The sequence below is a fragment of the Chrysochloris asiatica genome, unplaced genomic scaffold, assembly GCF_000296735.1.
Source record: "Chrysochloris asiatica unplaced genomic scaffold, ChrAsi1.0 scaffold00062, whole genome shotgun sequence".
Lineage (NCBI taxonomy): Eukaryota > Metazoa > Chordata > Mammalia > Afrosoricida > Chrysochloridae > Chrysochloris > Chrysochloris asiatica.
Genome location: NW_006408580.1, coordinates 803854 through 817785, shown reverse-complemented (window position 1 = coordinate 817785; position 13932 = coordinate 803854).

The window sequence follows — 13932 nt, the reverse complement described above, 5'->3', positions numbered from 1 at the left end:
ATCGACAGGAAAATTACAAAACAATAACGGCAATGCACACCAATGTTCATAGCGGCACTATTTACAATAGCAAAAAGATGGAGACAGCCAGAGTGCCCATCAACTGAAGAATGAATAAACAAGCTGTGGTACATACACACAATGGAGTATTATGCTACCTTGAAAAATAACAAGGAAGCTGCATGCCACTACCTAACATGGGTGAACCTTAAGGACATTATGTTGAGTGAAATTAGTCGGTCACAAGAGGAAAAATATTGCATAGGACCACTACTGTAAAAGACTAAGAAAAAGAACCCACACTAATCCACTAAAGTGGATTCTTAGCTGGTTGCTGGGACGTAGGGGTAGGTTTAGGGGCGGGAGGGGAAGGTGGAGCACAGGGCAGGAAATAGACACAGGATAGTTTGGGTGTTGGGGAGGGGGGGGCAATATACAAGTAGGGAGAGGGGAATGGAAGAACAAAGCAGATGGGAGAACAATTAGACAGGTATGAATGGGCTAAATGTGACAGAGGTTAAAAATGATGTAGGCACAGCCTTAGAACAACAGGACTCTGGGATATAGAGATTGAGACATGGTTGGAATGGGGAAAAGGGGGGAATAATGTTAAGATGTTTGGCTGTCTTTTGAACCTTGGTTTTCTGTGCATTGTATTATAAAACAGACACCATAGAAAGCTTGTAAGTCCGTCTTCTGTCTATAACTGATTGGAATACCTAAAATGGGGCTACAGTGTTTCCAGTGAAGGAGGTTTCCTGAAGAGCCTCTGCATTACATAAGACTATAGGTGGAAGTCTGAACCACATCCAGATCTTCAGAGACGGGAAATTTTCCACTTGAAAGGATGAGCAGACCAGCCTGGAGCAGCTAGAAAACCAGAAGATACTTCTTGAAAGAAAGACCTACAGGAAAAATACAAAACAATAAGGGCAGTCCATCTGACTGTTACTACAAGAACAAGCAAGTTGCTTGCCCAGGAGACATCAAGGCAAGTGCAAATCCTCTTCCAAGACTAAGATGCAATGGAAATACACGCTCTGATTGGAGACCACACACCTCACCCATAAGGGGAAGTGAGGAAAGAACATCAATGAAGTGGTGAGCTAAGCCCTATATCGTTCAGCAGACTCCTATGAATCCGAGTGGAGACCTGGTTGGCCAGCAGCGAGGCAAGACCTGGGGACTCATGGACTCAGAGTCAATGACACAGCCACAGAGGACTAGAGTGGAGAGTGAAGCGTCGATCTGATAAGAAGAGGGCGGACAGATGCAACAATACCCACACTTGCAGATGATACCCATTCGACCTGGCTTCAATGACTGGATGAACAGAGCTCAATCCGAAGAAGAAAGAAGAGGAAAAAAGTGTCATCTGATACAATTTGATAAACTTGACCTACACCTGTAAATGCAGTAGCTCAAAAAAGGAAACAAATCCTTGCTGCAAGAATTATTCCCACCCCCTCCACACAAAGAGTAGACAGGGATGGACAACTTGGACATTGGGTACCCAAAATGGGGGGAGGGATACAAAGGTAAGAAGTGACTGGTTTACAAGCTTTCAAGAGGGAACCTAGATCCAAAGGACGTGGAGGAAGGTACAGTGTCCAGTGAATAGTATCCAGCCTGTCCAGGAAGGGCTAATGAAATGAAATACAGATGGGTCTCTTGTGATGCAATAGTGAATAATTGTTATCAGGACTGATTGTGAGGGTTGGAAATGTAAAGCTGGGTATGTTATAGCAAGGAGGGGAGTGATTAACTTTTCAGTCTAGGAGCTGAGGGCCCTGGGACCATCAATGGAGAAGAGCGGAGAGCGGGACCCTACCCAGAAAAGCAGTGAGGCCTGAGATGGAGGCAAAGAAGTTGACGTGAAGACATGGAGTGGCTGGGGACTTGAGATCCAGAGAGGGAAAGGGGCTGTGTGCTGAGGACCGTGGCGGGGGAGGGGGGACAGGCTTGCAGGGTATACCCTTTGGGTGGGTGATGATGCATAGATGGGATGGTAACTGTGGCAATGAAACGATGTATGATAGAATGAATGTAAAACTAATGTTCTCCTATGTAAATTATCACACAATTCACAATAAAACATTTATTAAAAAAAAAACAAAAACAATAATGGCAGTCGACTGACTACTACAAGAACAAGTAAGTTGCTCATTCAGAAGGCATCATCAAGGCAAGTGGTCGGGTCCTCTCAGGGCAAACCCCCTTCCAAGACTAAGACTGAATTGGAATACACGAGCAGACACATGCTCTGACTCATGACCACGTTGGTCACTGATAAGGGGAAGTGAGGGAATAGCAACAATGAAGCTGTGAGCTAAGTCCAACCATGTTCAATAGACTCTTGTGAACCCAGGTAGAGGCATGGTTGGCCAGCAGTTTGGCAAGACCTGGGGACTCCTGGGCCCAGAGTCAGTGACATAGCCATAGAGGACTAGAGTGGAGAATGAAGCATCCAGCTGATAAGAAGAGAGTGCGTATATACAAGAGTATCCACATTTGCAAATAATACTCACTTGACCTAGCTTTAATGGCTGGATGACCAGAGTTTAACTAGAAGAAGAAAGAAGAGGGAAAAAAGAGTAATCTGATACAATTTGATGAACTTGACCTACACCTATGGATGCAGTAGCTCAAAAGAAGGAACAAATCCGTACAGCGAGTTTTATTCCCACTCCCTCAATACACAGGGTAGGCAGGAGTGGGCAACTTGGATATTGGCTACCTAAAATGGGAGGGCTACAAGGGCAAGAAGTGACTGGCTTACAAGCTTTCTAGAGGGAGCCTAGATCCAGAGGGTGCGGAGGAAGGTTGAATCTCCACTGAGTAGTATCCAATCTGTCTGAGCGGGACTGATGAAAGGAGATTGGTATAGCACTCATGTGGTACAATAGTGAATAATTACTATCAGGACTGACTGTGAGCGTTGGAAATGTAAAGGCAGACGTTTTGTCGCAAAAGGAAGAAAGTGGTTGACACAGGAGCGGAGAGGCCCCTGTGACCATCAAGGGAGAAGAGCAGAGTGCAGGACCCTACCCACAGAAAAAATAAAGCCAGAGATGGAGGCAGAGACGACCTGCAGAGATGGAGCTGCTGGGAACTCTAGACCCAGAGAGAGAGAGGGGCTGTGTGCTGAGGACCAGAAGGCAGGCTTGTGGGGCATACCCTTTGGTTGGTTGATGATTCAGGGAGGGGATTGTAACCATGGAGATGAAATGATACAGAATAGGATGAATGTAAAGCTAATGTTCTCCCATTGAAGCTATCACAGAATTCACAATAAAATAGTTAAAAAAAAAAAAGAATCTCTTTTTCCCCTCCAGTGATTGAATGGTATTATAATATTTATTTTAGTGTCCATGTTTTAATTGTTAACATAAAGAAAGAAAATGGATTATGGTATTTTTACCTTGTATCCTGTGACTTTGCTGAATGCACTAATTTATTTTAGGAATTTTGGTTGGCATCTTGGGGTTTTCTGCATAGAAAATCATTTTATCTTTAAGTGGGAATATTTTAAATTCTGCCTTTCTGTTTTGTGTGCCTTATTTCTTTTTCTTGCCTTATTGCACTGACTAGAACTTCCAGCACTCTATTGAATAAGAGTTGTGAGAGTAAACATCCTTGCCTTGTCCTTGATCTTCAGTTTTTCACCATTAAGTAATATCTGTGGGTTTTTTTTTTAGATGCTGCTTATTAAGTTGAAAAACTTCCATTCCATTTCTGGTTTTTGAGTTTTTTGTTTTGCTGGAATATATGTTTACTTTTGCCAGATGCTATTCTGCATTAATATCATCACGTGATTTTCTTTGCTATGGTAATATAGTAGATTACAAGGATTGGTGTCTGAATATTGAAACAGCCTTACATCCCTGGAATAAATCCCATTTAGCCATTTGTTGTTGTTAAGTGCCATTGAGTTGATTCCAACTCGTAGCAACCCTGTATAGGGTTTCTGAGAAGCAGCTGGTGAGCTTGAACTGCCAACCTTGTGGTTCAAAAGACTTTGCAGCCCTACAGTATTAACCCACAGCGCTACACCAGGACTCCCCACTTAGTCATGGTAATTTAACATATTAAATTACTAATAATATTAAAGTATTAATAATTTTAATATATTGCTGAATTCTATTTGCTAATACTTTGTTAAATATTTTCATATCTAGTCCTGGTGTGATGCTGTAGGATAAGCACTGGATGGCTAACCACAAGATCGGTGGTTCAAACCCACCAGCAGCTCCTTGGAAACCCTATGCAGGGTTCCTGTGAGTTGGAATGAACTCAACGGTGCCTAACAACAAAAAACAATTCATGAGGGATATTGGCTAGTAGTTTTATTTTTTCTGGTTAGGAGTAAATTAGTTTCTTGTTGCTGCTGTAATATACAAGGGAACTTCAAAACATTCATGGAAAAATGGAATTAAAAGATAAAAATTAAAAATATAAGTTCATTTTTCAACATTAGCTCCATCAAGTTCAAGACACTTTTGTAAGCGATGATACCAGTCACTTAGTCCATCCCTAAAGAACTGAGGATTGTGGGAATGTAACCATATATATTCAATCTTTTTTACATTATTAACTGAGGAAAAAATGGGTTCTCTTTAAAAAATTTTTAAGACTGGGAAACAAAAAGAAGTCAGAAGGAGCCAAATCAGGACTGTGAGTCCTGGTGTGGTGCTGTGGGTTAACATGCTAGATTGCAAAGCCATTTGAACTTCAAGATCAGCAGTTCAAACTCACCATCCACTCCTTGGAAATCCTATACAATGTTGCTATGGGTCGGAATCGACTTAACATTACTTAACAACAACTATAAAGTGGAAGCTTACAAAATTGCCCTTGTTTGATGAAAAGAATGAACAGGAACATTGTCTTGGTGAAGAAGGACTCTGGTGAAGCTTTCCCAGGAGTTTGTCTGCTAAAACTCTGGCTAACTTTCTCAAAACACTCTCACAATAAGCAAAAAGAACAATGTTGTTCTTCAGCCCTCCAGGAATTCAACAAGTAAAATGGCTGGCGCATCCCAAAAAACTGTTGCAGTGACCTTTGCTCTTGAGCGGTTTGCTTTTGCTTTAACTTCCATCTCTTGGTAACTATTGATTTAATTGTGCTTTTTATCTTTACTATCATACTGGTAGAGCCATGTTTCACCTCATGTTACAGTTGTTTGTAGAAATGCTTTAGGATCTTGATCACATGTGTTCAAAATTTCCATTGACAGCTCTGCCCTTGTCTGCAGCCAATCTGGGTGTAACAGTTTTGGGAAAGTTTGTTCAATTTTAATTTTTTTTCAATCAGAATTATGTAAGCTGAACCAATTAAGATGTCTATGGTGTTGGCTATTGTTTCTGATGTTAATTTCAGGTTATCTTCAATTAGGGCATGAACAAGATTAATTGTTTCCTTGCAAATTCATGTGGATGATCTGCCTCTGTGGACTTCGTCTTCAACATCTTCTCATACCTTCCTTTTTAAAACTTTTTATTGTGAATTGAGGGAAGGTTTACAGAGCAGATCATCAGTTTCACATTCAACAAGTCATATAGTTTGCTTTATTATATGGTTGCAATCCCCTCCATGCACCAACAATTAACAGCATTTACCTCTATTCATTTTAACCACTGCATTCCTCCCTGTGTTTTCCCGCACCCTCATCTTTCCTCTGCCAACCTAACTCTGGTTGTAGATTGCCTGCCCCGTCACACGTGTCAATGCGTGTCTACCCTCTAGCATATGTAGCATTTCCTCCTCACCTCCCCAAGCCCTCACAGATTGTTTCTTTTATCAAGAAACCCTCCTCTTTTTCTCCCTTGATGTACCAACCCTTCCCCCTCCTCCCCCAAAAAACCACAACAGAACAAAAACCAATCAGGAATATATAATCATGTAAACAACCAAAGGGCACATTCTAGAAGCCAGTCTCCTGGCTGCCAGCATACAGTCTCCTTCCATGAGTCTAGAGTCCTCAGCTGTTCAATCTCTCCATGCCATCACCTCTGCCTACATCTCTGATGTTGCCCCTTCCCTGGTTAGGGTCCCACGTTCAGATCATGCTCTTCTCCCTTGATGGTACTAGGGTCCTCTCTTCCTGGAATATAAGATTAACTACTCCCCCCTTTTTGTTATACATCTTTTACCTTTACAGTTGTGACAATTGCATTTAGGTATGATAACATTTACTCACTATTGAATCAATGAATCCTATCCCCATCTCCTTTCACCAGACCCGTCTAGACAAGAAGAAAACTGTTCAATGGAATTCTACCTTCCCCCACATATTCTGAAACTAAACTGCCTCTTAAAAACTTGTAAGCCAGTCATTTTGTGTCTTTATAGCTCCCCCATTTTAGGTAACCAGTGACTATGTTGCCTGGTCCTATCAACTCTGTGTACACAGGGGATATGTTTGATCCTTGATGTGAAGACTCCTTCCCTCTCTGTTGGTATTTTGAGCTATTACGTCTATAAATATAGGCCAAGTTCATCAAATTGTAGCAATTTACACTTGTTCCCTTTATCAAATTTCTTTATCTTCCTCTAGTCATTGTCAAAAAGAACATATCCAGATCAGTCACAGGGAAGACAAGTTAATACCGCTATTATTCAAATTTACGCACCAACCATGGAAGCCAGTGAGTATGAAATAGAAGAATTCTACCAACTTCTTCAATCTGAAATTGATCAAACATGCAATCAAGATGTATTGATCATTACTGGTGATTGGAATGCAAAGGTTGGAAACCTTTGAGTAAAGTTTTACTAAAGGATCAGTAGTTGGAAAATATGGCCTTGGTGATAGAAATGATACTGGAGATCACATGACAGAATTCTGCAAAATCAGTGATTTGTTAATTTCAAATACCTTCTTTAGACAACATAAGAGACAATTATACACATGGAGCTCACCAGATGGAATACACAGAAATCAAATTGACTACATCTGCGGAAAGACGTTGGAAAAGCTCTATATCATCAGTCAAAACAAGGCCAGGGGCAGATTGCTCATATGCAAGTTCAAACTGAAGCTGAAGAAAATGAAAACAAGCCCATGAGAGCCAAAATATGACCTTGAATATATCCCACCTGAATTTAGAGATCATCTGAAGAGCAGATTTGATACATTAAACACTAAAGACCAAAGACCAGTAGAGTTGTGGGATGACATCGAGAACATCATACGTGAAGAAAGCAAAAAGTCATTAAGAAGACAAGAAAGAAGGAAAAGGTCAAAATGGATTTAATGTGCTGGACTGCAAGGTTGGTTTGAACTGTAAGGTCTGCGGTTTCCATGTCTGGCGTTATATAGCAGGACCCACCTCTCTCCAAAAGGAGGCTATGGGTGATGTTCAGAATACTTCCTATCCCTGCTAGCTGTACTAAGGATGTGTCTTATTTTGCTGTTTTGCAGGCAAATACAGGCATGTAGCATCAATGTAAATTATAATTGCCTCTAGGAAACATCTAAAGATTTTGGGCTCCATAATATTCCCATAGGTGTGTCCCTTAAGCCTTAGTGGCTAGTCTGGATGGCCGTTGACCCATTGCTACTTTGACTTCCATCTGTATTAAAATAGTCAATGTATAAGCCCTTTGGGTCAGGGTACAAACCTTCATGGGTAAGATTCATATCCTCAAAATGTGGAGATTGATCCAGTCTCCACCTTTCCATTTCTCAGGTTATTTCAGACACCAGCTGCCCATTATACACATTATGCATTAAAGCCCCAGTTGTGCATATTCATTGAGGCCCTAATGACTCAAGCACCCTGGACCTTGGAGCTCTCTTTCTGTGTGCTTCCTGGAGGGACAAGAACATCTATGCAGAAGAGTGTGGCGTGTTCTAGGGACAATGGAAACCTCATGCAGCTGGGACCTCTCTCAGATCTTGCCTGCTGTGTCTCTTTACTTGCATCTTTTTTTATTATAATTAATGGATAGCCCTAAATATAGGTAGTTTCCATGAGTTTGTGATTCATTCTAGTGAATTATTGAACCCTGTAGGAACAGTGAGAGCCATCAGAGAGAATGGCATTTGCCTATTTGGCAGGGGCTGAAAGAACAGAGTCTTAACTTGTGAAGACTCGACTTGTGATTAGAATCAGGGAGAGAACGTGCTATGTGGGTAGCTGGTGTCAGGATGATGAAGTACGAAAGTGGGGATGTGAGTTATGTTTACATTTTGGAAATTAGCCTTTGTGTTGACTATTATTAATGCCGATGCTATAGGTGGTACTACTTTATTCCAGCTTCAGTAGTCTCAGCCTGTTAGTCTCCATGAGCCATCTGCCTAGGCTATCATACAATATGTTAGTACCAGTACCCCAGATTGTAAAATGCCGTTAATTAAAGTGGTAATCTCATTTGTCCATCACTAATCTGCATTGTTTCAAATGGACAACTTGCATGAGATAGGGCAGTCCTATAGGTTTCCATTTATCATGTCCAATTAACGTTGGTCTATTATATAATACTAGGCAAGGAGCTCTGGTAATGTAGTGGTTACGGATTGGGCTGCTAACTTCAAGGTCGGCAGTTCTAAACTAGATGATGCGGTCTGCTCTTGTAAAGATTTATAGCCTCGGAAACCCTATGTAGGGTCACTATGAGTCAGAACCGACTCCACGGTACTTAACAACAACAATAACAAGGCAGGGGAAGTATCCTCCAGTAAGACATCATACCCATCCCAGTAGTGTATTCAGGTAAAGGAGATCAGCTGTTTCACATGAAGTCCATTCAGACATTCTAGTTTTCATTTAAACTTTTACCTTAATCTTATCAGTGATTGTATTCTCATAGTCTCTCAATCTGATTGTCACCACATTAGAAATTCACCAACAAGTTTTTAAATTGCACTAATTGTGTTCCATGTCAAGTTGTTCCAGAAAAGTTTATTCTCTACCCATGGTCATTTTACCCATATGTGTGCCTATGGCTTGCTTTCCCAGCACGTGACCCCTCAGTCAATCTTTATCTCAATTCATTTGCTGGATCATTGTTCCTGGCAATTCAAGTTCAGGGTTTTCATAGTCATCTTTGCCATCTGGCTTTTTAAATTCCTCCAAACTTTGGTAGGTACTGTGTTTTTGTTTAGGGCCCTTCAGAGTTGCAGTCCTGATGTGGCACTGTAGGATAAAAACTGGACTGTAAGGTCAGTTTGAAACACAAGGTTGGCAGTTCAAATTCACCATGATCTACTCCTTGGAAAACCTACACAGGGTTGCTATGTGTTAGAAACGACTTGATGTCATTTAAAAATAACAACAACGATGGAGACTAGCAAGGACCCCCATTGGCCCACCCAACCTCCTATAGTGCTGTATTAAGACCTTTGTTTTACCTGTCAATGTCTGCCTTATTCATTCCATTTTTTAACAACCATGTAAAGATTTCCACTCTGCTGGGATGAGTCACTTGACTCTCCATTTTGTCTTTCTCCATTCTACTGTGAATTACTCTGATTTTATTATATGTATAATACACATAAGGGCAAGTTGAGGCAACACATTTGATAAAGCTTCTCTAGCTTTGCTTGGTTTTGCAGTAGTAAAGTTGCATGGTGTCCCCATCCAAAAGTAGCCCTCTTGAACCTAGAGCCAGGGGGCCTGGAGGAAGGCAGAATCTCCAGTGATTAATATCCAATCTGTCTAGGCAGAGCTGATGAAATGAAATGCATATGGGTCTCTTGTGATACAATAGTGAATAATTGTTATCAGGACTGATTGTGAGGGTTGGAAATGTAAAGGTAGACATTTTGTAGCAAGGAAGGGAGTGATTAACTTTCCAGTCTAGGAGCGGAGGTCCCTAGGACCATCAACGGAGATGAGCCGAGAGCGGGACCCTACCCAGAGAAGCAGTGATGCCTGAGATGGAGGCAGAGAAGATGACGTGGAGCGATGGAGCAGCTGGGGACTTTCGATCCAGAGACGGAGAGCGACTGTGTGCTGAAGACTAGTGTAGGGGGCAGGCTTGCAGGGTATACCCTTTGGTTGGTTGATGATGCATGGAGGGGATTGTAACCATGGCAGTGAATCGATATACGATAGAATGAATGTAAAACTAATGTTCTCCCATGTAAACTATCATATAATTCACAATAAAACATTAAAAAAAAGTAGCCCTCTTAATCACAATATTTACTATGACCTGGGTAAGGGACAGATGAAGTAATATGAATATCCTGATCATCATAAAGCCAATTCAGTGTGGCTTGCATAAATCAGCCACTTTGCAGCACATTTTAACCAGTCCCTCACACTACCCCACTACTCATCTGCCAGTTTGTTGCACTGTGGTGGCTTGCAAATTGCTGTGATGTTGGAAAAGACCAAAATGGATGTCAGAAGAGATTCTGAAACTTACTCTTGAAACAGAGTCCACAGTCCAGGAGAAATCAGGTGCAATCTTCTTTTCAGTGGAGTCTCATGGACAGCACTTAATTCTCTCAACTATGATGTGTGACAACCCATGTAAAGTGTTGTCAACTAAGATCAGCTGAGACTTGGTGTCTAGAGTTTTTTTGTTTTTTTTGGTGGGCAGGCATGGTGTGCCCACAAAACCCCTTCAGAGATCAAACAGATGCAGTGTGGCCCCAAAATATAGAGAAACAAATATTGACCATACATCACACTGTTAGAATAAACTGGTGTGGCCCAAAAACTCAGGCATGCAAAGACATTTCTCAGGAAGAATATTCCAAGGACTCAGAAGTTATCTTCCAGGCCTGGTCAAGGGGCAGCCATGGAGACCTTTGGAATGTGCATGGTCTGGGCAACTCAGGCCTGCTGAGTTAACCTTTTACTACACAGTCTGTTGTTGTTGTTTTAAATATTGTATTTTCAGTGAAGTTTGCATAGCAGTTTATGTTCCCATTCAACAATTTCTACATCAGTTGTTCAGTGACATTAGGTATATTCTTCATTGACATTGGTTGTATGTGAACATTCTCATTATTTTCGATCTAGTCATTTCATTTCCATTTATCTGCTTCCACTGCCCCCTTATAGTCTACGTTTTCTCTCATTCTCTTGCTGTTGTTAAGTGCAGTAGACTCAATTTCAACCTGTAGCGATCTTGTGTAGGGTTTCCAAGGAGCAGCTGGTGAGCTTGAACCGCCGACCTTGCCGGTCAAATGGCTTTGCAGTCTGGTGCGTTAACCCACAGCGCCACACCAGGATTCATTCTGTTAGGGTGCATTTATTCTGGCCCTGATTAGAGTGATCAGTAGTGGTAGTTGGGCACCATGTTGTTTTTCTGGTTTCATGATGAGGCCATGGTTCATGTTTCAAGATTCATTTCATCTTTAGTTTCCTTCTTTCTCTTTTGCTCCAGATGAGTAAAGACCAATAGTTGTATTTCTTTTTAATGTTTTATTGTGAATTATGTGATAGTTTACATGGGAGAACATTAGTTTTACATTCATCCTATCGTATATCATTTCACTGCCATGGTTACAGTCCCCTCCATGCATCAAGCAACCAAAGGGTTGCAAGCCTGGCCCCCGGTCGTCAGCACACAGCCCCTCTCCCTCTCTGGGTCTTAAGTCCCCAGCCACTCCATCGCTCCAAGTCATCATCTCTGCCTCCATCTCTGCCGTCACTGCTTTTTTGGGTAGGGTCCTGCTCTCCGCTCTTCTCCCTTCATGGTCCCAGGGACCTTTGCTCCTAAACTGCAAAGTTAATCACTCCCCTCCTTGCTATAAAACTCTACCTTTACATTTCCAACCCTCAATATCAGTTCTGATAACAATTATTCACTATTGTATTACAAGAGACCTATCCGCATTTCCTTTCATCATCCCCACCTAGACAGATTGGATACTACTCAGTGGAGATTTCTACCTTCCTCCACACCCTCTGGATCTAGGTTCCGTCTTGAAGTCTTGTAAGCCAGTCACTTCTTGCCTTTGTAGCACCCCTATTTTGGGTAGCCAATGTCCAAGTTGCCCATCCCTGTCTACTCTGTGTATGGAGGCGGTGGGAATGATCCTTGATGTAAAGATTTGTTCCCTCTTTTGAGCTACTGCATCCATAGTGTAGGTCAAGTTCATCAAATTGTATCAGATTACTCTTTTTTTCCTCTTGTTTTCTTCTTATAATTGAGCTCTGATCATCCAGTCATTGAAGCCAGGTCAAGTGGGTATATCTGCAAGTGTGGGTGTTCTTGTGCATATGCCCTCTCTTCTTATCAGCTGCACACTTCACTCTCTACTCTAGTCCTCTGTGGCCAAGTCATTGACTCTGGGCCCCAGAGCCCCCAGGTCTTGCAACACTGCATGAAGACCTCAAAGATGAATTCAAGGCAGATGTCAGCTCAGATGGTTATGGTCACTATTTTTGGGGATTCTCAAGGGGTCCTGGTATGGTGCTGTAGGATAAATACTAGACCACACAAGGTTGGTTTGAACTGCAAGGTCTGTGGTTCAAACTCACCAGCCTCACTTGGAAACCCTGTACAAGGTAGCTGTGAGTCAGAACCTACTTCATGGCATTCATGGCACTTAGCAACAACAAGTGGTCCTGTTGCAGTGCTATAGGATAAGCACTGGATTGCAAGGTTGATTTGAACTGCAAGACAGATGGTTCAAACTCACCAACCACACCTTGGATACCCTGTATAGGGTTGCTATGAGTCAGAACCAACTCTATGGCACTTAACAACAACAATATCGTTATAGGAATCCTGGTATGGCACTGTAGGATAAAGACTGGACTGCTAACCACAAGGTTGTAAGTTCAAACCCTATATGGAGTCGTTGTGAGTTGGAACTGACTCGATGCCACTTAATAGCAACACTTAACAACAATACATTTATAGGAGGTGAAGGGGCTCTGAAGTATGAGCACTGGATTATGAAACACAAGGTCAGTGGTTCGAGCCCACCCACCAATCCATAGGAAAATGATGAGTCATTATGCTCTCACAAAGATTTACAGGCTTGGAAACACTATATAGAGTCACTATGAGTAGAAACTGACTTGAAAGCACAACACCAACATATGAGGATGAGTCAAAAATGGTCTGCACTCTGGTTGTAGAATTTATTTTAATCAACTTTTAGAAAAGACAAATACATAATTTTTTCGACATAATCTCCTTACTTTTCAATACACTTTGTCTGTCTGTCACAGCTAAGCTGTGAGCGACAGATGCACTGCTGTCTTCACTGCTTCTTCAGAGGTGAATCTTCATCCTTGAAGGGCTGCTTTTAGGGGACCAAATAGGTGAAAGTCAGATGGAGCAAGATCAGGACTATAGGGAGAATGCTTTAATACTTCAAAACATGGTTTTTGCAGAGTGTCCATAATGTGGGCAGAGGTGTGTGGACATGCATTGGCACGCAAGATCACAACGCTCTTGGATAGCAGTCCTCTGGGTTTAATCTGAAGCGTAGGCTCCAGCTCTTCAGTGAGCAGCTCACTATAATGAGCACTGTTGAACCTTTTTCCTGATAGTGCTCCAATGTTGGCCCTTGAGAATCCCAGAAAACTCTAAGTATCAATTGTCCAGCTGATGGATGACTTTTGAACATTTTCTTGGTCAGCGATTGAGGATGTTTCCATTCCACAGTCTGCCGTTTACTCACTGTGAAGTGATGAATTCATGTCTTCCTTCGAACGTTGGTTCAAATTTTCTTTGCAGATGTCCAAATGCTTCTGTTAAATGTTTCGGCACCCATCTCATGCAAGCTTTTCAAAACCCAAGTCTGCCATGGATTATTTCATAATGAGAGCTATGGCTAATTTGAAAATGATTTTCTATATAATCCACTGTCACTCATTTGTTTGACAGAATTATTTCATGTGCACGCTTGGTGTTGTCATCAACCGTGGACATGGACAGGCGTTTTAATATAACTGGAGCGTGGATAATTTTTGACCCATTCTTGTACATTTATATGCCTACATGAATATATAT